The sequence below is a fragment of the Heterodontus francisci genome, chromosome 5 (genome assembly GCF_036365525.1).
Source record: "Heterodontus francisci isolate sHetFra1 chromosome 5, sHetFra1.hap1, whole genome shotgun sequence".
Lineage (NCBI taxonomy): Eukaryota > Metazoa > Chordata > Chondrichthyes > Heterodontiformes > Heterodontidae > Heterodontus > Heterodontus francisci.
This window is the reverse complement of record NC_090375.1, coordinates 62086834-62110845: the sequence shown is the minus strand read 5'-3', so window position 1 is coordinate 62110845 and position 24012 is coordinate 62086834. Positions and strand designations below refer to the sequence as shown.

The window sequence follows — 24012 nt, the reverse complement described above, 5'->3', positions numbered from 1 at the left end:
GTGAGCCGCCAGCTGCTCCCCGCAGCTTGTGCGAGTAGTGTAATGGATAAGGCTTCCGTCTGTGGATCGCAAGCTGATAGCGTGCACTCCTTCCTGGCTGGCAGATTTATGCAAACTTTGCATTATGACTCGGGACACCAGGCAAGCTGACTTACTTGGGCGCGCCACCTTTGGCGTCGCTTTCTCAAGTCCCTTCTCAGCGCAGTAGGCACTCTCATTATCTGAAAGTCCTGACTTGGCAATGCCAAGTGACGCACACCACGATAAGCATCAACTGCTGCGAGAGGAACTTCAACGCGGTGAAAGCCGCACTTTGGTCTGTCCGAATTTTGCTGGTCTTCCGGTGCGAGGAGCTGTCGACGACCGAGCGTTGCCGATTGGCACATTCCAAGGTCCAGGACTATGTCCCGAGGGACGCACTGAAGCTTGGCAGGTGTCCCTCCTAGTTGACCTGCGGCCTGCAAGGAAATCCTGCTTCCGGTTGGCCGCCTGCGAGAACATATTCAATGCTTTGCTCCAGTCAGCATGTCTGAGCACCAGCAGGCGAGCAGCTGCAGGACCGCAAGCCAGAAAAATGATGAAAGAAGCCGAAAAGAGCTGGAGCTGACGGAAGGCAAGCGAAGTGAGCGGAAACTAGCAACCGCCACCAGTGTGAAGGAGCAGCCGAGAAGCCCGTGTGACTGACAGGAGGCTTCTTTTTCTTCCAAGGAAGTACTGAGTGTTTGGAAGAGTTACTGCTCCACGGAGCTGCTTGTACGCACCACAGAATGTCGCACGTGAAATGCTGGCAAGTACAGTGAGGCACCTCTTGTAGTGTAATGAGAGAAACTGATCTGTATTGCACTTGATGTCATGTCAAATTTCAACTGTTATGTAATGTATGCTTGCAAATGTTATCAAAAAAGTCTCTTTTTGGAAAGAAAAAGCAACGGTCTGCTGGCGCACAGAAGCAGCTGCACATGTGAAACAGCTGTGTGCAGGGTGTTTTCAGAGAGCAAAGGAGACATTCTGCGCATTGGCGACAACATGTTCCTTCAAAGCAACCTGTCAAGTTAAGAGCACTGGCTTCGGCTAATTGCTGCTTACTCCAAAATGGCAGCTGCACCTTTGAGCTGGAATTGCGGCAGAAACCTAAGGATAACCTTGCTTTGCATGCTCGTGTACTTCACCACTGTTCAAGCTCAAGCATGGAAGGGAAGCAGTGAAGGTGATTCTCTTTGCTGATTGATCACCAAGCGACTCTGACCATTCCCACCCGTGGAGCTGCAAACACCGCAGCTGTGCAGACTGTGAGCTGCAAGTGCAAATGTACCTTTGGGGCCAGTGGCGCAATGGATAACGTGTCTGACTACGGATCAGAAGATTGTAGGTTCGACTCCTACCTGGCTCGTGCTGTTTTTGTACAAACTATGCATTGTGACTTTCTGCGCTTGCGAGCTGGCCGTGCTGCCTGATTCCTTGCAGGGCAAGTGCCTTCATAGCGGCGTAGGCATTTTTCACTCTCAAAATGCGAAGCTCCTCAATGCAATCCGCACTCAAAGTATGCAATGCTGCAAAGCCTTTTCTTTTCCCCTTCACTCAACTCAGCTTTCCAAGGTGGAAAAGTCAAGAAGCCTTGCTTGCCACAGCACAAGAAAGGATATGAAGCCTTTTCAGCACTTTGTGGCTGAGCAGGTGCAACCAATTGGGAGAAGAAGAGCCGGCGCCACTGTTGAGTGCCAAGAACTGGCCGAGCGGAGCGGAGCTAAGAAAGAAGTGGAGAATGCAGGCATCGATCCCGCTACCTCTCGCATGCAAAGCGAGCGCTCTACCACTTGAGCTAATTCCCCAGTGTTGTTGGGGTTGTTAGCCTAGCTTGTTTGGCAGGAGCTCCTCAGCACCACCCTCAACTTGGTCCGTGAGCAGCAGGGAAATCCTGCTTCGGCTTGGCCGGCTGCCTCAAGGCATTCAATGCTTTGCTCCAATCAGCATGTGCGAGCACCAGCAGGCGAGCAGCTGCAGGACCGCAAGCCACAATAACCATGGACGAAGCCAAAAAGAGCCGGAGCTTGCGCAAGGCAAGCCAGCTGAGCGGAAACGAGCAGCCACCCCGAGCGTCAGGGTGCAGCCTAGAACCCTGTCTGACTGACACAAGATTTCTTTTGTTTTCTAGTGAGTGCTGAGCATACTACTTCAAAGAACTCCCTGCTTGGGGCAGCTGACGCAAAAGGGTGCGTGAGGAAAGGCCACTCTGTAAGAGTCTGGCGCCATAGTATAGCGAGCGGCTGGAAACTGTGTAAAAGCCCTGGGGCTGTGGCAGCGGAGAATGTTGGTGATGAAATGTAAATGTACATTGTAAATATAAGCTAGTTCGGCAAGTGTAGTGAGGCAGCTGATGTAGTGTATTGAAAGTAAGGGATGTGCATTGCACTTTATCGGAGGTGAAATTTGAAGAGTTGTGTAATGTTGTGTCGGAAGTGTATTTTTGAGGTACAGGGCTGTGTGCTGAGCAGCAGGTGCAAGTGCAGAAGTGAAAGAACTGTGTGCGGGCTGTTATGAGAGAGGAAAAGGGGGTTGGTGCGCCTTGTTCGCAAGATCCGAGCGCGTTGTGTACTTGTGAAATTTAGAGTGCTGCCTCGAGCAAATTGTGGCATTGTGCAGACGTAGTGGAAAAAGGCCGTTGTTCCTTCGAGCCGGAATTGAACCAGCGACCTAAGGATGTCAGTGTTTTGATTTTCCTCTACAGTCCTCCGCTCTACCAGCTGAGCTATCGAAGGGGCAGGAGTTGTGGCACATGCAGCTGATTTAGTGCCATGCACTTTTGGCCACTCAGGGCCTTGTGCGCCTATTGATGGCGCAGCACTGTGGCACCGTGAGCCGCCAGCTGCTCCCCGCAGCTTGTGCGAGTAGTGTAATGGATAAGGCTTCCGTCTGTGGATCGCAAGCTGATAGCGTGCACTCCTTCCTGGCTGGCAGATTTATGCAAACTTTGCATTATGACTCGGGACACCAGGCAAGCTGACTTACTTGGGCGCGCCACCTTTGGCGTCGCTTTCTCAAGTCCCTTCTCAGCGCAGTAGGCACTCTCATTATCTGAAAGTCCTGACTTGGCAATGCCAAGTGACGCACACCACGATAAGCATCAACTGCTGCGAGAGGAACTTCAACGCGGTGAAAGCCGCACTTTGGTCTGTCCGAATTTTGCTGGTCTTCCGGTGCGAGGAGCTGTCGACGACCGAGCGTTGCCGATTGGCACATTCCAAGGTCCAGGACTATGTCCCGAGGGACGCACTGAAGCTTGGCAGGTGTCCCTCCTAGTTGACCTGCGGCCTGCAAGGAAATCCTGCTTCCGGTTGGCCGCCTGCGAGAACATATTCAATGCTTTGCTCCAGTCAGCATGTCTGAGCACCAGCAGGCGAGCAGCTGCAGGACCGCAAGCCAGAAAAATTATGAAAGAAGCCGAAAAGAGCTGGAGCTGACGGAAGGCAAGCGAAGTGAGCGGAAACTAGCAACCGCCACCAGTGTGAAGGAGCAGCCGAGAAGCCCGTGTGACTGACAGGAGGCTTCTTTTTCTTCCAAGGAAGTACTGAGTGTTTGGAAGAGTTACTGCTCCACGGAGCTGCTTGTACGCACCACAGAATGTCGCACGTGAAATGCTGGCAAGTACAGTGAGGCACCTCTTGTAGTGTAATGAGAGAAACTGATCTGTATTGCACTTGATGTCATGTCAAATTTCAACTGTTATGTAATGTATGCTTGCAAATGTTATCAAAAAAGTCTCTTTTTGGAAAGAAAAAGCAACGGTCTGCTGGCGCACAGAAGCAGCTGCACATGTGAAACAGCTGTGTGCAGGGTGTTTTCAGAGAGCAAAGGAGACATTCTGCGCATTGGCGACAACATGTTCCTTCAAAGCAACCTGTCAAGTTAAGAGCACTGGCTTCGGCTAATTGCTGCTTACTCCAAAATGGCAGCTGCACCTTTGAGCTGGAATTGCGGCAGAAACCTAAGGATAACCTTGCTTTGCATGCTCGTGTACTTCACCACTGTTCAAGCTCAAGCATGGAAGGGAAGCAGTGAAGGTGATTCTCTTTGCTGATTGATCACCAAGCGACTCTGACCATTCCCACCCGTGGAGCTGCAAACACCGCAGCTGTGCAGACTGTGAGCTGCAAGTGCAAATGTACCTTTGGGGCCAGTGGCGCAATGGATAACGTGTCTGACTACGGATCAGAAGATTGTAGGTTCGACTCCTACCTGGCTCGTGCTGTTTTTGTACAAACTATGCATTGTGACTTTCTGCGCTTGCGAGCTGGCCGTGCTGCCTGATTCCTTGCAGGGCAAGTGCCTTCATAGCGGCGTAGGCATTTTTCACTCTCAAAATGCGAAGCTCCTCAATGCAATCCGCACTCAAAGTATGCAATGCTGCAAAGCCTTTTCTTTTCCCCTTCACTCAACTCAGCTTTCCAAGGTGGAAAAGTCAAGAAGCCTTGCTTGCCACAGCACAAGAAAGGATATGAAGCCTTTTCAGCACTTTGTGGCTGAGCAGGTGCAACCAATTGGGAGAAGAAGAGCCGGCGCCACTGTTGAGTGCCAAGAACTGGCCGAGCGGAGCGGAGCTAAGAAAGAAGTGGAGAATGCAGGCATCGATCCCGCTACCTCTCGCATGCAAAGCGAGCGCTCTACCACTTGAGCTAATTCCCCAGTGTTGTTGGGGTTGTTAGCCTAGCTTGTTTGGCAGGAGCTCCTCAGCACCACCCTCAACTTGGTCCGTGAGCAGCAGGGAAATCCTGCTTCGGCTTGGCCGGCTGCCTCAAGGCATTCAATGCTTTGCTCCAATCAGCATGTGCGAGCACCAGCAGGCGAGCAGCTGCAGGACCGCAAGCCACAATAACCATGGACGAAGCCAAAAAGAGCCGGAGCTTGCGCAAGGCAAGCCAGCTGAGCGGAAACGAGCAGCCACCCCGAGCGTCAGGGTGCAGCCTAGAACCCTGTCTGACTGACACAAGATTTCTTTTGTTTTCTAGTGAGTGCTGAGCATACTACTTCAAAGAACTCCCTGCTTGGGGCAGCTGACGCAAAAGGGTGCGTGAGGAAAGGCCACTCTGTAAGAGTCTGGCGCCATAGTATAGCGAGCGGCTGGAAACTGTGTAAAAGCCCTGGGGCTGTGGCAGCGGAGAATGTTGGTGATGAAATGTAAATGTACATTGTAAATATAAGCTAGTTCGGCAAGTGTAGTGAGGCAGCTGATGTAGTGTATTGAAAGTAAGGGATGTGCATTGCACTTTATCGGAGGTGAAATTTGAAGAGTTGTGTAATGTTGTGTCGGAAGTGTATTTTTGAGGTACAGGGCTGTGTGCTGAGCAGCAGGTGCAAGTGCAGAAGTGAAAGAACTGTGTGCGGGCTGTTATGAGAGAGGAAAAGGGGGTTGGTGCGCCTTGTTCGCAAGATCCGAGCGCGTTGTGTACTTGTGAAATTTAGAGTGCTGCCTCGAGCAAATTGTGGCATTGTGCAGACGTAGTGGAAAAAGGCCGTTGTTCCTTCGAGCCGGAATTGAACCAGCGACCTAAGGATGTCAGTGTTTTGATTTTCCTCTACAGTCCTCCGCTCTACCAGCTGAGCTATCGAAGGGGCAGGAGTTGTGGCACATGCAGCTGATTTAGTGCCATGCACTTTTGGCCACTCAGGGCCTTGTGCGCCTATTGATGGCGCAGCACTGTGGCACCGTGAGCCGCCAGCTGCTCCCCGCAGCTTGTGCGAGTAGTGTAATGGATAAGGCTTCCGTCTGTGGATCGCAAGCTGATAGCGTGCACTCCTTCCTGGCTGGCAGATTTATGCAAACTTTGCATTATGACTCGGGACACCAGGCAAGCTGACTTACTTGGGCGCGCCACCTTTGGCGTCGCTTTCTCAAGTCCCTTCTCAGCGCAGTAGGCACTCTCATTATCTGAAAGTCCTGACTTGGCAATGCCAAGTGACGCACACCACGATAAGCATCAACTGCTGCGAGAGGAACTTCAACGCGGTGAAAGCCGCACTTTGGTCTGTCCGAATTTTGCTGGTCTTCCGGTGCGAGGAGCTGTCGACGACCGAGCGTTGCCGATTGGCACATTCCAAGGTCCAGGACTATGTCCCGAGGGACGCACTGAAGCTTGGCAGGTGTCCCTCCTAGTTGACCTGCGGCCTGCAAGGAAATCCTGCTTCCGGTTGGCCGCCTGCGAGAACATATTCAATGCTTTGCTCCAGTCAGCATGTCTGAGCACCAGCAGGCGAGCAGCTGCAGGACCGCAAGCCAGGAAAATGATGAAAGAAGCCGAAAAGAGCTGGAGCTGACGGAAGGCAAGCGAAGTGAGCGGAAACTAGCAACCGCCACCAGTGTGAAGGAGCAGCCGAGAAGCCCGTGTGACTGACAGGAGGCTTCTTTTTCTTCCAAGGAAGTACTGAGTGTTTGGAAGAGTTACTGCTCCACGGAGCTGCTTGTACGCACCACAGAATGTCGCACGTGAAATGCTGGCAAGTACAGTGAGGCACCTCTTGTAGTGTAATGAGAGAAACTGATCTGTATTGCACTTGATGTCATGTCAAATTTCAACTGTTATGTAATGTATGCTTGCAAATGTTATCAAAAAAGTCTCTTTTTGGAAAGAAAAAGCAACGGTCTGCTGGCGCACAGAAGCAGCTGCACATGTGAAACAGCTGTGTGCAGGGTGTTTTCAGAGAGCAAAGGAGACATTCTGCGCATTGGCGACAACATGTTCCTTCAAAGCAACCTGTCAAGTTAAGAGCACTGGCTTCGGCTAATTGCTGCTTACTCCAAAATGGCAGCTGCACCTTTGAGCTGGAATTGCGGCAGAAACCTAAGGATAACCTTGCTTTGCATGCTCGTGTACTTCACCACTGTTCAAGCTCAAGCATGGAAGGGAAGCAGTGAAGGTGATTCTCTTTGCTGATTGATCACCAAGCGACTCTGACCATTCCCACCCGTGGAGCTGCAAACACCGCAGCTGTGCAGACTGTGAGCTGCAAGTGCAAATGTACCTTTGGGGCCAGTGGCGCAATGGATAACGTGTCTGACTACGGATCAGAAGATTGTAGGTTCGACTCCTACCTGGCTCGTGCTGTTTTTGTACAAACTATGCATTGTGACTTTCTGCGCTTGCGAGCTGGCCGTGCTGCCTGATTCCTTGCAGGGCAAGTGCCTTCATAGCGGCGTAGGCATTTTTCACTCTCAAAATGCGAAGCTCCTCAATGCAATCCGCACTCAAAGTATGCAATGCTGCAAAGCCTTTTCTTTTCCCCTTCACTCAACTCAGCTTTCCAAGGTGGAAAAGTCAAGAAGCCTTGCTTGCCACAGCACAAGAAAGGATATGAAGCCTTTTCAGCACTTTGTGGCTGAGCAGGTGCAACCAATTGGGAGAAGAAGAGCCGGCGCCACTGTTGAGTGCCAAGAACTGGCCGAGCGGAGCGGAGCTAAGAAAGAAGTGGAGAATGCAGGCATCGATCCCGCTACCTCTCGCATGCAAAGCGAGCGCTCTACCACTTGAGCTAATTCCCCAGTGTTGTTGGGGTTGTTAGCCTAGCTTGTTTGGCAGGAGCTCCTCAGCACCACCCTCAACTTGGTCCGTGAGCAGCAGGGAAATCCTGCTTCGGCTTGGCCGGCTGCCTCAAGGCATTCAATGCTTTGCTCCAATCAGCATGTGCGAGCACCAGCAGGCGAGCAGCTGCAGGACCGCAAGCCACAATAACCATGGACGAAGCCAAAAAGAGCCGGAGCTTGCGCAAGGCAAGCCAGCTGAGCGGAAACGAGCAGCCACCCCGAGCGTCAGGGTGCAGCCTAGAACCCTGTCTGACTGACACAAGATTTCTTTTGTTTTCTAGTGAGTGCTGAGCATACTACTTCAAAGAACTCCCTGCTTGGGGCAGCTGACGCAAAAGGGTGCGTGAGGAAAGGCCACTCTGTAAGAGTCTGGCGCCATAGTATAGCGAGCGGCTGGAAACTGTGTAAAAGCCCTGGGGCTGTGGCAGCGGAGAATGTTGGTGATGAAATGTAAATGTACATTGTAAATATAAGCTAGTTCGGCAAGTGTAGTGAGGCAGCTGATGTAGTGTATTGAAAGTAAGGGATGTGCATTGCACTTTATCGGAGGTGAAATTTGAAGAGTTGTGTAATGTTGTGTCGGAAGTGTATTTTTGAGGTACAGGGCTGTGTGCTGAGCAGCAGGTGCAAGTGCAGAAGTGAAAGAACTGTGTGCGGGCTGTTATGAGAGAGGAAAAGGGGGTTGGTGCGCCTTGTTCGCAAGATCCGAGCGCGTTGTGTACTTGTGAAATTTAGAGTGCTGCCTCGAGCAAATTGTGGCATTGTGCAGACGTAGTGGAAAAAGGCCGTTGTTCCTTCGAGCCGGAATTGAACCAGCGACCTAAGGATGTCAGTGTTTTGATTTTCCTCTACAGTCCTCCGCTCTACCAGCTGAGCTATCGAAGGGGCAGGAGTTGTGGCACATGCAGCTGATTTAGTGCCATGCACTTTTGGCCACTCAGGGCCTTGTGCGCCTATTGATGGCGCAGCACTGTGGCACCGTGAGCCGCCAGCTGCTCCCCGCAGCTTGTGCGAGTAGTGTAATGGATAAGGCTTCCGTCTGTGGATCGCAAGCTGATAGCGTGCACTCCTTCCTGGCTGGCAGATTTATGCAAACTTTGCATTATGACTCGGGACACCAGGCAAGCTGACTTACTTGGGCGCGCCACCTTTGGCGTCGCTTTCTCAAGTCCCTTCTCAGCGCAGTAGGCACTCTCATTATCTGAAAGTCCTGACTTGGCAATGCCAAGTGACGCACACCACGATAAGCATCAACTGCTGCGAGAGGAACTTCAACGCGGTGAAAGCCGCACTTTGGTCTGTCCGAATTTTGCTGGTCTTCCGGTGCGAGGAGCTGTCGACGACCGAGCGTTGCCGATTGGCACATTCCAAGGTCCAGGACTATGTCCCGAGGGACGCACTGAAGCTTGGCAGGTGTCCCTCCTAGTTGACCTGCGGCCTGCAAGGAAATCCTGCTTCCGGTTGGCCGCCTGCGAGAACATATTCAATGCTTTGCTCCAGTCAGCATGTCTGAGCACCAGCAGGCGAGCAGCTGCAGGACCGCAAGCCAGGAAAATGATGAAAGAAGCCGAAAAGAGCTGGAGCTGACGGAAGGCAAGCGAAGTGAGCGGAAACTAGCAACCGCCACCAGTGTGAAGGAGCAGCCGAGAAGCCTGTGTGACTGACAGGAGGCTTCTTTTTCTTCCAAGGAAGTACTGAGTGTTTGGAAGAGTTACTGCTCCACGGAGCTGCTTGTACGCACCACAGAATGTCGCACGTGAAATGCTGGCAAGTACAGTGAGGCACCTCTTGTAGTGTAATGAGAGAAACTGATCTGTATTGCACTTGATGTCATGTCAAATTTCAACTGTTATGTAATGTATGCTTGCAAATGTTATCAAAAAAGTCTCTTTTTGGAAAGAAAAAGCAACGGTCTGCTGGCGCACAGAAGCAGCTGCACATGTGAAACAGCTGTGTGCAGGGTGTTTTCAGAGAGCAAAGGAGACATTCTGCGCATTGGCGACAACATGTTCCTTCAAAGCAACCTGTCAAGTTAAGAGCACTGGCTTCGGCTAATTGCTGCTTACTCCAAAATGGCAGCTGCACCTTTGAGCTGGAATTGCGGCAGAAACCTAAGGATAACCTTGCTTTGCATGCTCGTGTACTTCACCACTGTTCAAGCTCAAGCATGGAAGGGAAGCAGTGAAGGTGATTCTCTTTGCTGATTGATCACCAAGCGACTCTGACCATTCCCACCCGTGGAGCTGCAAACACCGCAGCTGTGCAGACTGTGAGCTGCAAGTGCAAATGTACCTTTGGGGCCAGTGGCGCAATGGATAACGTGTCTGACTACGGATCAGAAGATTGTAGGTTCGACTCCTACCTGGCTCGTGCTGTTTTTGTACAAACTATGCATTGTGACTTTCTGCGCTTGCGAGCTGGCCGTGCTGCCTGATTCCTTGCAGGGCAAGTGCCTTCATAGCGGCGTAGGCATTTTTCACTCTCAAAATGCGAAGCTCCTCAATGCAATCCGCACTCAAAGTATGCAATGCTGCAAAGCCTTTTCTTTTCCCCTTCACTCAACTCAGCTTTCCAAGGTGGAAAAGTCAAGAAGCCTTGCTTGCCACAGCACAAGAAAGGATATGAAGCCTTTTCAGCACTTTGTGGCTGAGCAGGTGCAACCAATTGGGAGAAGAAGAGCCGGCGCCACTGTTGAGTGCCAAGAACTGGCCGAGCGGAGCGGAGCTAAGAAAGAAGTGGAGAATGCAGGCATCGATCCCGCTACCTCTCGCATGCAAAGCGAGCGCTCTACCACTTGAGCTAATTCCCCAGTGTTGTTGGGGTTGTTAGCCTAGCTTGTTTGGCAGGAGCTCCTCAGCACCACCCTCAACTTGGTCCGTGAGCAGCAGGGAAATCCTGCTTCGGCTTGGCCGGCTGCCTCAAGGCATTCAATGCTTTGCTCCAATCAGCATGTGCGAGCACCAGCAGGCGAGCAGCTGCAGGACCGCAAGCCACAATAACCATGGACGAAGCCAAAAAGAGCCGGAGCTTGCGCAAGGCAAGCCAGCTGAGCGGAAACGAGCAGCCACCCCGAGCGTCAGGGTGCAGCCTAGAACCCTGTCTGACTGACACAAGATTTCTTTTGTTTTCTAGTGAGTGCTGAGCATACTACTTCAAAGAACTCCCTGCTTGGGGCAGCTGACGCAAAAGGGTGCGTGAGGAAAGGCCACTCTGTAAGAGTCTGGCGCCATAGTATAGCGAGCGGCTGGAAACTGTGTAAAAGCCCTGGGGCTGTGGCAGCGGAGAATGTTGGTGATGAAATGTAAATGTACATTGTAAATATAAGCTAGTTCGGCAAGTGTAGTGAGGCAGCTGATGTAGTGTATTGAAAGTAAGGGATGTGCATTGCACTTTATCGGAGGTGAAATTTGAAGAGTTGTGTAATGTTGTGTCGGAAGTGTATTTTTGAGGTACAGGGCTGTGTGCTGAGCAGCAGGTGCAAGTGCAGAAGTGAAAGAACTGTGTGCGGGCTGTTATGAGAGAGGAAAAGGGGGTTGGTGCGCCTTGTTCGCAAGATCCGAGCGCGTTGTGTACTTGTGAAATTTAGAGTGCTGCCTCGAGCAAATTGTGGCATTGTGCAGACGTAGTGGAAAAAGGCCGTTGTTCCTTCGAGCCGGAATTGAACCAGCGACCTAAGGATGTCAGTGTTTTGATTTTCCTCTACAGTCCTCCGCTCTACCAGCTGAGCTATCGAAGGGGCAGGAGTTGTGGCACATGCAGCTGATTTAGTGCCATGCACTTTTGGCCACTCAGGGCCTTGTGCGCCTATTGATGGCGCAGCACTGTGGCACCGTGAGCCGCCAGCTGCTCCCCGCAGCTTGTGCGAGTAGTGTAATGGATAAGGCTTCCGTCTGTGGATCGCAAGCTGATAGCGTGCACTCCTTCCTGGCTGGCAGATTTATGCAAACTTTGCATTATGACTCAGGACACCAGGCAAGCTGACTTACTTGGGCGCGCCACCTTTGGCGTCGCTTTCTCAAGTCCCTTCTCAGCGCAGTAGGCACTCTCATTATCTGAAAGTCCTGACTTGGCAATGCCAAGTGACGCACACCACGATAAGCATCAACTGCTGCGAGAGGAACTTCAACGCGGTGAAAGCCGCACTTTGGTCTGTCCGAATTTTGCTGGTCTTCCGGTGCGAGGAGCTGTCGACGACCGAGCGTTGCCGATTGGCACATTCCAAGGTCCAGGACTATGTCCCGAGGGACGCACTGAAGCTTGGCAGGTGTCCCTCCTAGTTGACCTGCGGCCTGCAAGGAAATCCTGCTTCCGGTTGGCCGCCTGCGAGAACATATTCAATGCTTTGCTCCAGTCAGCATGTCTGAGCACCAGCAGGCGAGCAGCTGCAGGACCGCAAGCCAGGAAAATGATGAAAGAAGCCGAAAAGAGCTGGAGCTGACGGAAGGCAAGCGAAGTGAGCGGAAACTAGCAACCGCCACCAGTGTGAAGGAGCAGCCGAGAAGCCTGTGTGACTGACAGGAGGCTTCTTTTTCTTCCAAGGAAGTACTGAGTGTTTGGAAGAGTTACTGCTCCACGGAGCTGCTTGTACGCACCACAGAATGTCGCACGTGAAATGCTGGCAAGTACAGTGAGGCACCTCTTGTAGTGTAATGAGAGAAACTGATCTGTATTGCACTTGATGTCATGTCAAATTTCAACTGTTATGTAATGTATGCTTGCAAATTTTATCAAAAAAGTCTCTTTTTGGAAAGAAAAAGCAACGGTCTGCTGGCGCACAGAAGCAGCTGCACATGTGAAACAGCTGTGTGCAGGGTGTTTTCAGAGAGCAAAGGAGACATTCTGCGCATTGGCGACAACATGTTCCTTCAAAGCAACCTGTCAAGTTAAGAGCACTGGCTTCGGCTAATTGCTGCTTACTCCAAAATGGCAGCTGCACCTTTGAGCTGGAATTGCGGCAGAAACCTAAGGATAACCTTGCTTTGCATGCTCGTGTACTTCACCACTGTTCAAGCTCAAGCATGGAAGGGAAGCAGTGAAGGTGATTCTCTTTGCTGATTGATCACCAAGCGACTCTGACCATTCCCACCCGTGGAGCTGCAAACACCGCAGCTGTGCAGACTGTGAGCTGCAAGTGCAAATGTACCTTTGGGGCCAGTGGCGCAATGGATAACGTGTCTGACTACGGATCAGAAGATTGTAGGTTCGACTCCTACCTGGCTCGTGCTGTTTTTGTACAAACTATGCATTGTGACTTTCTGCGCTTGCGAGCTGGCCGTGCTGCCTGATTCCTTGCAGGGCAAGTGCCTTCATAGCGGCGTAGGCATTTTTCACTCTCAAAATGCGAAGCTCCTCAATGCAATCCGCACTCAAAGTATGCAATGCTGCAAAGCCTTTTCTTTTCCCCTTCACTCAACTCAGCTTTCCAAGGTGGAAAAGTCAAGAAGCCTTGCTTGCCACAGCACAAGAAAGGATATGAAGCCTTTTCAGCACTTTGTGGCTGAGCAGGTGCAACCAATTGGGAGAAGAAGAGCCGGCGCCACTGTTGAGTGCCAAGAACTGGCCGAGCGGAGCGGAGCTAAGAAAGAAGTGGAGAATGCAGGCATCGATCCCGCTACCTCTCGCATGCAAAGCGAGCGCTCTACCACTTGAGCTAATTCCCCAGTGTTGTTGGGGTTGTTAGCCTAGCTTGTTTGGCAGGAGCTCCTCAGCACCACCCTCAACTTGGTCCGTGAGCAGCAGGGAAATCCTGCTTCGGCTTGGCCGGCTGCCTCAAGGCATTCAATGCTTTGCTCCAATCAGCATGTGCGAGCACCAGCAGGCGAGCAGCTGCAGGACCGCAAGCCACAATAACCATGGACGAAGCCAAAAAGAGCCGGAGCTTGCGCAAGGCAAGCCAGCTGAGCGGAAACGAGCAGCCACCCCGAGCGTCAGGGTGCAGCCTAGAACCCTGTCTGACTGACACAAGATTTCTTTTGTTTTCTAGTGAGTGCTGAGCATACTACTTCAAAGAACTCCCTGCTTGGGGCAGCTGACGCAAAAGGGTGCGTGAGGAAAGGCCACTCTGTAAGAGTCTGGCGCCATAGTATAGCGAGCGGCTGGAAACTGTGTAAAAGCCCTGGGGCTGTGGCAGCGGAGAATGTTGGTGATGAAATGTAAATGTACATTGTAAATATAAGCTAGTTCGGCAAGTGTAGTGAGGCAGCTGATGTAGTGTATTGAAAGTAAGGGATGTGCATTGCACTTTATCGGAGGTGAAATTTGAAGAGTTGTGTAATGTTGTGTCGGAAGTGTATTTTTGAGGTACAGGGCTGTGTGCTGAGCAGCAGGTGCAAGTGCAGAAGTGAAAGAACTGTGTGCGGGCTGTTATGAGAGAGGAAAAGGGGGTTGGTGCGCCTTGTTCGCAAGATCCGAGCGCGTTGTGTACTTGTGAAATTTAGAGTGCTGCCTCGAGCAAATTGTGGCATTGTGCAGACGTAGTGGAAAAAGGCCGTTGTTCCTTCGAGCCGGAATTGAACCAGCGACCTAAGGATGTCAGTGTTTTGATTTTCCTCTACAGTCCTCCGCTCTACCAGCTGAGCTATCGAAGGGGCAGGAGTTGTGGCACATGCAGCTGATTTAGTGCCATGCACTTTTGGCCACTCAGGGCCTTGTGCGCCTATTGATGGCGCAGCACTGTGGCACCGTGAGCCGCCAGCTGCTCCCCGCAGCTTGTGCGAGTAGTGTAATGGATAAGGCTTCCGTCTGTGGATCGCAAGCTGATAGCGTGCACTCCTTCCTGGCTGGCAGATTTATGCAAACTTTGCATTATGACTCAGGACACCAGGCAAGCTGACTTACTTGGGCGCGCCACCTTTGGCGTCGCTTTCTCAAGTCCCTTCTCAGCGCAGTAGGCACTCTCATTATCTGAAAGTCCTGACTTGGCAATGCCAAGTGACGCACACCACGATAAGCATCAACTGCTGCGAGAGGAACTTCAACGCGGTGAAAGCCGCACTTTGGTCTGTCCGAATTTTGCTGGTCTTCCGGTGCGAGGAGCTGTCGACGACCGAGCGTTGCCGATTGGCACATTCCAAGGTCCAGGACTATGTCCCGAGGGACGCACTGAAGCTTGGCAGGTGTCCCTCCTAGTTGACCTGCGGCCTGCAAGGAAATCCTGCTTCCGGTTGGCCGCCTGCGAGAACATATTCAATGCTTTGCTCCAGTCAGCATGTCTGAGCACCAGCAGGCGAGCAGCTGCAGGACCGCAAGCCAGGAAAATGATGAAAGAAGCCGAAAAGAGCTGGAGCTGACGGAAGGCAAGCGAAGTGAGCGGAAACTAGCAACCGCCACCAGTGTGAAGGAGCAGCCGAGAAGCCTGTGTGACTGACAGGAGGCTTCTTTTTCTTCCAAGGAAGTACTGAGTGTTTGGAAGAGTTACTGCTCCACGGAGCTGCTTGTACGCACCACAGAATGTCGCACGTGAAATGCTGGCAAGTACAGTGAGGCACCTCTTGTAGTGTAATGAGAGAAACTGATCTGTATTGCACTTGATGTCATGTCAAATTTCAACTGTTATGTAATGTATGCTTGCAAATTTTATCAAAAAAGTCTCTTTTTGGAAAGAAAAAGCAACGGTCTGCTGGCGCACAGAAGCAGCTGCACATGTGAAACAGCTGTGTGCAGGGTGTTTTCAGAGAGCAAAGGAGACATTCTGCGCATTGGCGACAACATGTTCCTTCAAAGCAACCTGTCAAGTTAAGAGCACTGGCTTCGGCTAATTGCTGCTTACTCCAAAATGGCAGCTGCACCTTTGAGCTGGAATTGCGGCAGAAACCTAAGGATAACCTTGCTTTGCATGCTCGTGTACTTCACCACTGTTCAAGCTCAAGCATGGAAGGGAAGCAGTGAAGGTGATTCTCTTTGCTGATTGATCACCAAGCGACTCTGACCATTCCCACCCGTGGAGCTGCAAACACCGCAGCTGTGCAGACTGTGAGCTGCAAGTGCAAATGTACCTTTGGGGCCAGTGGCGCAATGGATAACGTGTCTGACTACGGATCAGAAGATTGTAGGTTCGACTCCTACCTGGCTCGTGCTGTTTTTGTACAAACTATGCATTGTGACTTTCTGCGCTTGCGAGCTGGCCGTGCTGCCTGATTCCTTGCAGGGCAAGTGCCTTCATAGCGGCGTAGGCATTTTTCACTCTCAAAATGCGAAGCTCCTCAATGCAATCCGCACTCAAAGTATGCAATGCTGCAAAGCCTTTTCTTTTCCCCTTCACTCAACTCAGCTTTCCAAGGTGGAAAAGTCAAGAAGCCTTGCTTGCCACAGCACAAGAAAGGATATGAAGCCTTTTCAGCACTTTGTGGCTGAGCAGGTGCAACCAATTGGGAGAAGAAGAGCCGGCGCCACTGTTGAGTGCCAAGAACTGGCCGAGCGGAGCGGAGCTAAGAAAGAAGTGGAGAATGCAGGCATCGATCCCGCTACCTCTCGCATGCAAAGCGAGCGCTCTACCACTTGAGCTAATTCCCCAGTGTTGTTGGGGTTGTTAGCCTAGCTTGTTTGGCAGGAGCTCCTCAGCACCACCCTCAACTTGGTCCGTGAGCAGCAGGGAAATCCTGCTTCGGCTTGGCCGGCTGCCTCAAGGCATTCAATGCTTTGCTCCAATCAGCATGTGCGAGCACCAGCAGGCGAGCAGCTGCAGGACCGCAAGCCACAATAACCATGGACGAAGCCAAAAAGAGCCGGAGCTTGCGCAAGGCAAGCCAGCTGAGCGGAAACGAGCAGCCACCCCGAGCGTCAGGGTGCAGCCTAGAACCCTGTCTGACTGACACAAGATTTCTTTTGTTTTCTAGTGAGTGCTGAGCATACTACTTCAAAGAACTCCCTGCTTGGGGCAGCTGACGCAAAAGGGTGCGTGAGGAAAGGCCACTCTGTAAGAGTCTGGCGCCATAGTATAGCGAGCGGCTGGAAACTGTGTAAAAGCCCTGGGGCTGTGGCAGCGGAGAATGTTGGTGATGAAATGTAAATGTACATTGTAAATATAAGCTAGTTCGGCAAGTGTAGTGAGGCAGCTGATGTAGTGTATTGAAAGTAAGGGATGTGCATTGCACTTTATCGGAGGTGAAATTTGAAGAGTTGTGTAATGTTGTGTCGGAAGTGTATTTTTGAGGTACAGGGCTGTGTGCTGAGCAGCAGGTGCAAGTGCAGAAGTGAAAGAACTGTGTGCGGGCTGTTATGAGAGAGGAAAAGGGGGTTGGTGCGCCTTGTTCGCAAGATCCGAGCGCGTTGTGTACTTGTGAAATTTAGAGTGCTGCCTCGAGCAAATTGTGGCATTGTGCAGACGTAGTGGAAAAAGGCCGTTGTTCCTTCGAGCCGGAATTGAACCAGCGACCTAAGGATGTCAGTGTTTTGATTTTCCTCTACAGTCCTCCGCTCTACCAGCTGAGCTATCGAAGGGGCAGGAGTTGTGGCACATGCAGCTGATTTAGTGCCATGCACTTTTGGCCACTCAGGGCCTTGTGCGCCTATTGATGGCGCAGCACTGTGGCACCGTGAGCCGCCAGCTGCTCCCCGCAGCTTGTGCGAGTAGTGTAATGGATAAGGCTTCCGTCTGTGGATCGCAAGCTGATAGCGTGCACTCCTTCCTGGCTGGCAGATTTATGCAAACTTTGCATTATGACTCGGGACACCAGGCAAGCTGACTTACTTGGGCGCGCCACCTTTGGCGTCGCTTTCTCAAGTCCCTTCTCAGCGCAGTAGGCACTCTCATTATCTGAAAGTCCTGACTTGGCAATGCCAAGTGACGCACACCACGATAAGCATCAACTGCTGCGAGAGGAACTTCAACGCGGTGAAAGCCGCACTTTGGTCTGTCCGAATTTTGCTGGTCTTCCGGTGCGAGGAGCTGTCGACGACCGAGCGTTGCCGATTGGCACATTCCAAGGTCCAGGACTATGTCCCGAGGGACGCACTGAAGCTTGGCAGGTGTCCCTCCTAGTTGACCTGCGGCCTGCAAGGAAATCCTGCTTCCGGTTGGCCGCCTGCGAGAACATATTCAATGCTTTGCTCCAGTCAGCATGTCTGAGCACCAGCAGGCGAGCAGCTGCAGGACCGCAAGCCAGGAAAATGATGAAAGAAGCCGAAAAGAGCTGGAGCTGACGGAAGGCAAGCGAAGTGAGCGGAAACTAGCAACCGCCACCAGTGTGAAGGAGCAGCCGAGAAGCCTGTGTGACTGACAGGAGGCTTCTTTTTCTTCCAAGGAAGTACTGAGTGTTTGGAAGAGTTACTGCTCCACGGAGCTGCTTGTACGCACCACAGAATGTCGCACGTGAAATGCTGGCAAGTACAGTGAGGCACCTCTTGTAGTGTAATGAGAGAAACTGATCTGTATTGCACTTGATGTCATGTCAAATTTCAACTGTTATGTAATGTATGCTTGCAAATGTTATCAAAAAAGTCTCTTTTTGGAAAGAAAAAGCAACGGTCTGCTGGCGCACAGAAGCAGCTGCACATGTGAAACAGCTGTGTGCAGGGTGTTTTCAGAGAGCAAAGGAGACATTCTGCGCATTGGCGACAACATGTTCCTTCAAAGCAACCTGTCAAGTTAAGAGCACTGGCTTCGGCTAATTGCTGCTTACTCCAAAATGGCAGCTGCACCTTTGAGCTGGAATTGCGGCAGAAACCTAAGGATAACCTTGCTTTGCATGCTCGTGTACTTCACCACTGTTCAAGCTCAAGCATGGAAGGGAAGCAGTGAAGGTGATTCTCTTTGCTGATTGATCACCAAGCGACTCTGACCATTCCCACCCGTGGAGCTGCAAACACCGCAGCTGTGCAGACTGTGAGCTGCAAGTGCAAATGTACCTTTGGGGCCAGTGGCGCAATGGATAACGTGTCTGACTACGGATCAGAAGATTGTAGGTTCGACTCCTACCTGGCTTGTGCTGTTTTTGTACAAACTATGCATTGTGACTTTCTGCGCTTGCGAGCTGGCCGTGCTGCCTGATTCCTTGCAGGGCAAGTGCCTTCATAGCGGCGTAGGCATTTTTCACTCTCAAAATGCGAAGCTCCTCAATGCAATCCGCACTCAAAGTATGCAATGCTGCAAAGCCTTTTCTTTTCCCCTTCACTCAACTCAGCTTTCCAAGGTGGAAAAGTCAAGAAGCCTTGCTTGCCACAGCACAAGAAAGGATATGAAGCCTTTTCAGCACTTTGTGGCTGAGCAGGTGCAACCAATTGGGAGAAGAAGAGCCGGCGCCACTGTTGAGTGCCAAGAACTGGCCGAGCGGAGCGGAGCTAAGAAAGAAGTGGAGAATGCAGGCATCGATCCCGCTACCTCTCGCATGCAAAGCGAGCGCTCTACCACTTGAGCTAATTCCCCAGTGTTGTTGGGGTTGTTAGCCTAGCTTGTTTGGCAGGAGCTCCTCAGCACCACCCTCAACTTGGTCCGTGAGCAGCAGGGAAATCCTGCTTCGGCTTGGCCGGCTGCCTCAAGGCATTCAATGCTTTGCTCCAATCAGCATGTGCGAGCACCAGCAGGCGAGCAGCTGCAGGACCGCAAGCCACAATAACCATGGACGAAGCCAAAAAGAGCCGGAGCTTGCGCAAGGCAAGCCAGCTGAGCGGAAACGAGCAGCCACCCCGAGCGTCAGGGTGCAGCCTAGAACCCTGTCTGACTGACACAAGATTTCTTTTGTTTTCTAGTGAGTGCTGAGCATACTACTTCAAAGAACTCCCTGCTTGGGGCAGCTGACGCAAAAGGGTGCGTGAGGAAAGGCCACTCTGTAAGAGTCTGGCGCCATAGTATAGCGAGCGGCTGGAAACTGTGTAAAAGCCCTGGGGCTGTGGCAGCGGAGAATGTTGGTGATGAAATGTAAATGTACATTGTAAATATAAGCTAGTTCGGCAAGTGTAGTGAGGCAGCTGATGTAGTGTATTGAAAGTAAGGGATGTGCATTGCACTTTATCGGAGGTGAAATTTGAAGAGTTGTGTAATGTTGTGTCGGAAGTGTATTTTTGAGGTACAGGGCTGTGTGCTGAGCAGCAGGTGCAAGTGCAGAAGTGAAAGAACTGTGTGCGGGCTGTTATGAGAGAGGAAAAGGGGGTTGGTGCGCCTTGTTCGCAAGATCCGAGCGCGTTGTGTACTTGTGAAATTTAGAGTGCTGCCTCGAGCAAATTGTGGCATTGTGCAGACGTAGTGGAAAAAGGCCGTTGTTCCTTCGAGCCGGAATTGAACCAGCGACCTAAGGATGTCAGTGTTTTGATTTTCCTCTACAGTCCTCCGCTCTACCAGCTGAGCTATCGAAGGGGCAGGAGTTGTGGCACATGCAGCTGATTTAGTGCCATGCACTTTTGGCCACTCAGGGCCTTGTGCGCCTATTGATGGCGCAGCACTGTGGCACCGTGAGCCGCCAGCTGCTCCCCGCAGCTTGTGCGAGTAGTGTAATGGATAAGGCTTCCGTCTGTGGATCGCAAGCTGATAGCGTGCACTCCTTCCTGGCTGGCAGATTTATGCAAACTTTGCATTATGACTCGGGACACCAGGCAAGCTGACTTACTTGGGCGCGCCACCTTTGGCGTCGCTTTCTCAAGTCCCTTCTCAGCGCAGTAGGCACTCTCATTATCTGAAAGTCCTGACTTGGCAATGCCAAGTGACGCACACCACGATAAGCATCAACTGCTGCGAGAGGAACTTCAACGCGGTGAAAGCCGCACTTTGGTCTGTCCGAATTTTGCTGGTCTTCCGGTGCGAGGAGCTGTCGACGACCGAGCGTTGCCGATTGGCACATTCCAAGGTCCAGGACTATGTCCCGAGGGACGCACTGAAGCTTGGCAGGTGTCCCTCCTAGTTGACCTGCGGCCTGCAAGGAAATCCTGCTTCCGGTTGGCCGCCTGCGAGAACATATTCAATGCTTTGCTCCAGTCAGCATGTCTGAGCACCAGCAGGCGAGCAGCTGCAGGACCGCAAGCCAGGAAAATGATGAAAGAAGCCGAAAAGAGCTGGAGCTGACGGAAGGCAAGCGAAGTGAGCGGAAACTAGCAACCGCCACCAGTGTGAAGGAGCAGCCGAGAAGCCTGTGTGACTGACAGGAGGCTTCTTTTTCTTCCAAGGAAGTACTGAGTGTTTGGAAGAGTTACTGCTCCACGGAGCTGCTTGTACGCACCACAGAATGTCGCACGTGAAATGCTGGCAAGTACAGTGAGGCACCTCTTGTAGTGTAATGAGAGAAACTGATCTGTATTGCACTTGATGTCATGTCAAATTTCAACTGTTATGTAATGTATGCTTGCAAATTTTATCAAAAAAGTCTCTTTTTGGAAAGAAAAAGCAACGGTCTGCTGGCGCACAGAAGCAGCTGCACATGTGAAACAGCTGTGTGCAGGGTGTTTTCAGAGAGCAAAGGAGACATTCTGCGCATTGGCGACAACATGTTCCTTCAAAGCAACCTGTCAAGTTAAGAGCACTGGCTTCGGCTAATTGCTGCTTACTCCAAAATGGCAGCTGCACCTTTGAGCTGGAATTGCGGCAGAAACCTAAGGATAACCTTGCTTTGCATGCTCGTGTACTTCACCACTGTTCAAGCTCAAGCATGGAAGGGAAGCAGTGAAGGTGATTCTCTTTGCTGATTGATCACCAAGCGACTCTGACCATTCCCACCCGTGGAGCTGCAAACACCGCAGCTGTGCAGACTGTGAGCTGCAAGTGCAAATGTACCTTTGGGGCCAGTGGCGCAATGGATAACGTGTCTGACTACGGATCAGAAGATTGTAGGTTCGACTCCTACCTGGCTCGTGCTGTTTTTGTACAAACTATGCATTGTGACTTTCTGCGCTTGCGAGCTGGCCGTGCTGCCTGATTCCTTGCAGGGCAAGTGCCTTCATAGCGGCGTAGGCATTTTTCACTCTCAAAATGCGAAGCTCCTCAATGCAATCCGCACTCAAAGTATGCAATGCTGCAAAGCCTTTTCTTTTCCCCTTCACTCAACTCAGCTTTCCAAGGTGGAAAAGTCAAGAAGCCTTGCTTGCCACAGCACAAGAAAGGATATGAAGCCTTTTCAGCACTTTGTGGCTGAGCAGGTGCAACCAATTGGGAGAAGAAGAGCCGGCGCCACTGTTGAGTGCCAAGAACTGGCCGAGCGGAGCGGAGCTAAGAAAGAAGTGGAGAATGCAGGCATCGATCCCGCTACCTCTCGCATGCAAAGCGAGCGCTCTACCACTTGAGCTAATTCCCCAGTGTTGTTGGGGTTGTTAGCCTAGCTTGTTTGGCAGGAGCTCCTCAGCACCACCCTCAACTTGGTCCGTGAGCAGCAGGGAAATCCTGCTTCGGCTTGGCCGGCTGCCTCAAGGCATTCAATGCTTTGCTCCAATCAGCATGTGCGAGCACCAGCAGGCGAGCAGCTGCAGGACCGCAAGCCACAATAACCATGGACGAAGCCAAAAAGAGCCGGAGCTTGCGCAAGGCAAGCCAGCTGAGCGGAAACGAGCAGCCACCCCGAGCGTCAGGGTGCAGCCTAGAACCCTGTCTGACTGACACAAGATTTCTTTTGTTTTCTAGTGAGTGCTGAGCATACTACTTCAAAGAACTCCCTGCTTGGGGCAGCTGACGCAAAAGGGTGCGTGAGGAAAGGCCACTCTGTAAGAGTCTGGCGCCATAGTATAGCGAGCGGCTGGAAACTGTGTAAAAGCCCTGGGGCTGTGGCAGCGGAGAATGTTGGTGATGAAATGTAAATGTACATTGTAAATATAAGCTAGTTCGGCAAGTGTAGTGAGGCAGCTGATGTAGTGTATTGAAAGTAAGGGATGTGCATTGCACTTTATCGGAGGTGAAATTTGAAGAGTTGTGTAATGTTGTGTCGGAAGTGTATTTTTGAGGTACAGGGCTGTGTGCTGAGCAGCAGGTGCAAGTGCAGAAGTGAAAGAACTGTGTGCGGGCTGTTATGAGAGAGGAAAAGGGGGTTGGTGCGCCTTGTTCGCAAGATCCGAGCGCGTTGTGTACTTGTGAAATTTAGAGTGCTGCCTCGAGCAAATTGTGGCATTGTGCAGACGTAGTGGAAAAAGGCCGTTGTTCCTTCGAGCCGGAATTGAACCAGCGACCTAAGGATGTCAGTGTTTTGATTTTCCTCTACAGTCCTCCGCTCTACCAGCTGAGCTATCGAAGGGGCAGGAGTTGTGGCACATGCAGCTGATTTAGTGCCATGCACTTTTGGCCACTCAGGGCCTTGTGCGCCTATTGATGGCGCAGCACTGTGGCACCGTGAGCCGCCAGCTGCTCCCCGCAGCTTGTGCGAGTAGTGTAATGGATAAGGCTTCCGTCTGTGGATCGCAAGCTGATAGCGTGCACTCCTTCCTGGCTGGCAGATTTATGCAAACTTTGCATTATGACTCAGGACACCAGGCAAGCTGACTTACTTGGGCGCGCCACCTTTGGCGTCGCTTTCTCAAGTCCCTTCTCAGCGCAGTAGGCACTCTCATTATCTGAAAGTCCTGACTTGGCAATGCCAAGTGACGCACACCACGATAAGCATCAACTGCTGCGAGAGGAACTTCAACGCGGTGAAAGCCGCACTTTGGTCTGTCCGAATTTTGCTGGTCTTCCGGTGCGAGGAGCTGTCGACGACCGAGCGTTGCCGATTGGCACATTCCAAGGTCCAGGACTATGTCCCGAGGGACGCACTGAAGCTTGGCAGGTGTCCCTCCTAGTTGACCTGCGGCCTGCAAGGAAATCCTGCTTCCGGTTGGCCGCCTGCGAGAACATATTCAATGCTTTGCTCCAGTCAGCATGTCTGAGCACCAGCAGGCGAGCAGCTGCAGGACCGCAAGCCAGGAAAATGATGAAAGAAGCCGAAAAGAGCTGGAGCTGACGGAAGGCAAGCGAAGTGAGCGGAAACTAGCAACCGCCACCAGTGTGAAGGAGCAGCCGAGAAGCCTGTGTGACTGACAGGAGGCTTCTTTTTCTTCCAAGGAAGTACTGAGTGTTTGGAAGAGTTACTGCTCCACGGAGCTGCTTGTACGCACCACAGAATGTCGCACGTGAAATGCTGGCAAGTACAGTGAGGCACCTCTTGTAGTGTAATGAGAGAAACTGATCTGTATTGCACTTGATGTCATGTCAAATTTCAACTGTTATGTAATGTATGCTTGCAAATTTTATCAAAAAAGTCTCTTTTTGGAAAGAAAAAGCAACGGTCTGCTGGCGCACAGAAGCAGCTGCACATGTGAAACAGCTGTGTGCAGGGTGTTTTCAGAGAGCAAAGGAGACATTCTGCGCATTGGCGACAACATGTTCCTTCAAAGCAACCTGTCAAGTTAAGAGCACTGGCTTCGGCTAATTGCTGCTTACTCCAAAATGGCAGCTGCACCTTTGAGCTGGAATTGCGGCAGAAACCTAAGGATAACCTTGCTTTGCATGCTCGTGTACTTCACCACTGTTCAAGCTCAAGCATGGAAGGGAAGCAGTG

General features: G+C 51.6%; 16 non-coding genes across 16 annotated transcripts; 8 read left to right on the top strand and 8 right to left on the bottom strand.

The window, feature by feature from the left end:
- Nucleotides 1-1317: 1317 nt before the first annotated feature.
- On the top strand, nucleotides 1318-1390 carry trnar-acg (transfer RNA arginine (anticodon ACG)). The gene has a single exon. It is a non-coding gene; the product is annotated as a tRNA-Arg (tRNA).
- Nucleotides 1391-2663: 1273 nt separating this feature from the next.
- trnay-gua (transfer RNA tyrosine (anticodon GUA)) lies at nucleotides 2664-2756 on the bottom strand. Its single transcript has 2 exons — nucleotides 2720-2756; nucleotides 2664-2699 (listed from the first exon to the last, which is right to left on the bottom strand). It is a non-coding gene; the product is annotated as a tRNA-Tyr (tRNA).
- Nucleotides 2757-4168: 1412 nt separating this feature from the next.
- trnar-acg (transfer RNA arginine (anticodon ACG)) lies at nucleotides 4169-4241 on the top strand. The gene has a single exon. It is a non-coding gene; the product is annotated as a tRNA-Arg (tRNA).
- A 1273-nt stretch (nucleotides 4242-5514) lies between these two features.
- Nucleotides 5515-5607, bottom strand: trnay-gua (transfer RNA tyrosine (anticodon GUA)). Its single transcript has 2 exons — nucleotides 5571-5607; nucleotides 5515-5550 (listed from the first exon to the last, which is right to left on the bottom strand). It is a non-coding gene; the product is annotated as a tRNA-Tyr (tRNA).
- A 1412-nt stretch (nucleotides 5608-7019) lies between these two features.
- On the top strand, nucleotides 7020-7092 carry trnar-acg (transfer RNA arginine (anticodon ACG)). The gene has a single exon. It is a non-coding gene; the product is annotated as a tRNA-Arg (tRNA).
- A 1273-nt stretch (nucleotides 7093-8365) lies between these two features.
- On the bottom strand, nucleotides 8366-8458 carry trnay-gua (transfer RNA tyrosine (anticodon GUA)). The gene is made up of 2 exons: nucleotides 8422-8458; nucleotides 8366-8401 (listed from the first exon to the last, which is right to left on the bottom strand). It is a non-coding gene; the product is annotated as a tRNA-Tyr (tRNA).
- A 1412-nt stretch (nucleotides 8459-9870) lies between these two features.
- Nucleotides 9871-9943, top strand: trnar-acg (transfer RNA arginine (anticodon ACG)). Its single transcript has one exon. It is a non-coding gene; the product is annotated as a tRNA-Arg (tRNA).
- A 1273-nt stretch (nucleotides 9944-11216) lies between these two features.
- trnay-gua (transfer RNA tyrosine (anticodon GUA)) lies at nucleotides 11217-11309 on the bottom strand. Its single transcript has 2 exons — nucleotides 11273-11309; nucleotides 11217-11252 (listed from the first exon to the last, which is right to left on the bottom strand). It is a non-coding gene; the product is annotated as a tRNA-Tyr (tRNA).
- A 1412-nt stretch (nucleotides 11310-12721) lies between these two features.
- trnar-acg (transfer RNA arginine (anticodon ACG)) lies at nucleotides 12722-12794 on the top strand. The gene has a single exon. It is a non-coding gene; the product is annotated as a tRNA-Arg (tRNA).
- Nucleotides 12795-14067: 1273 nt separating this feature from the next.
- On the bottom strand, nucleotides 14068-14160 carry trnay-gua (transfer RNA tyrosine (anticodon GUA)). The gene is made up of 2 exons: nucleotides 14124-14160; nucleotides 14068-14103 (listed from the first exon to the last, which is right to left on the bottom strand). It is a non-coding gene; the product is annotated as a tRNA-Tyr (tRNA).
- A 1412-nt stretch (nucleotides 14161-15572) lies between these two features.
- Nucleotides 15573-15645, top strand: trnar-acg (transfer RNA arginine (anticodon ACG)). Its single transcript has one exon. It is a non-coding gene; the product is annotated as a tRNA-Arg (tRNA).
- A 1273-nt stretch (nucleotides 15646-16918) lies between these two features.
- Nucleotides 16919-17011, bottom strand: trnay-gua (transfer RNA tyrosine (anticodon GUA)). The gene is made up of 2 exons: nucleotides 16975-17011; nucleotides 16919-16954 (listed from the first exon to the last, which is right to left on the bottom strand). It is a non-coding gene; the product is annotated as a tRNA-Tyr (tRNA).
- Nucleotides 17012-18423: 1412 nt separating this feature from the next.
- Nucleotides 18424-18496, top strand: trnar-acg (transfer RNA arginine (anticodon ACG)). The gene has a single exon. It is a non-coding gene; the product is annotated as a tRNA-Arg (tRNA).
- A 1273-nt stretch (nucleotides 18497-19769) lies between these two features.
- On the bottom strand, nucleotides 19770-19862 carry trnay-gua (transfer RNA tyrosine (anticodon GUA)). Its single transcript has 2 exons — nucleotides 19826-19862; nucleotides 19770-19805 (listed from the first exon to the last, which is right to left on the bottom strand). It is a non-coding gene; the product is annotated as a tRNA-Tyr (tRNA).
- A 1412-nt stretch (nucleotides 19863-21274) lies between these two features.
- trnar-acg (transfer RNA arginine (anticodon ACG)) lies at nucleotides 21275-21347 on the top strand. The gene has a single exon. It is a non-coding gene; the product is annotated as a tRNA-Arg (tRNA).
- Nucleotides 21348-22620: 1273 nt separating this feature from the next.
- Nucleotides 22621-22713, bottom strand: trnay-gua (transfer RNA tyrosine (anticodon GUA)). The gene is made up of 2 exons: nucleotides 22677-22713; nucleotides 22621-22656 (listed from the first exon to the last, which is right to left on the bottom strand). It is a non-coding gene; the product is annotated as a tRNA-Tyr (tRNA).
- Nucleotides 22714-24012: the final 1299 nt, after the last annotated feature.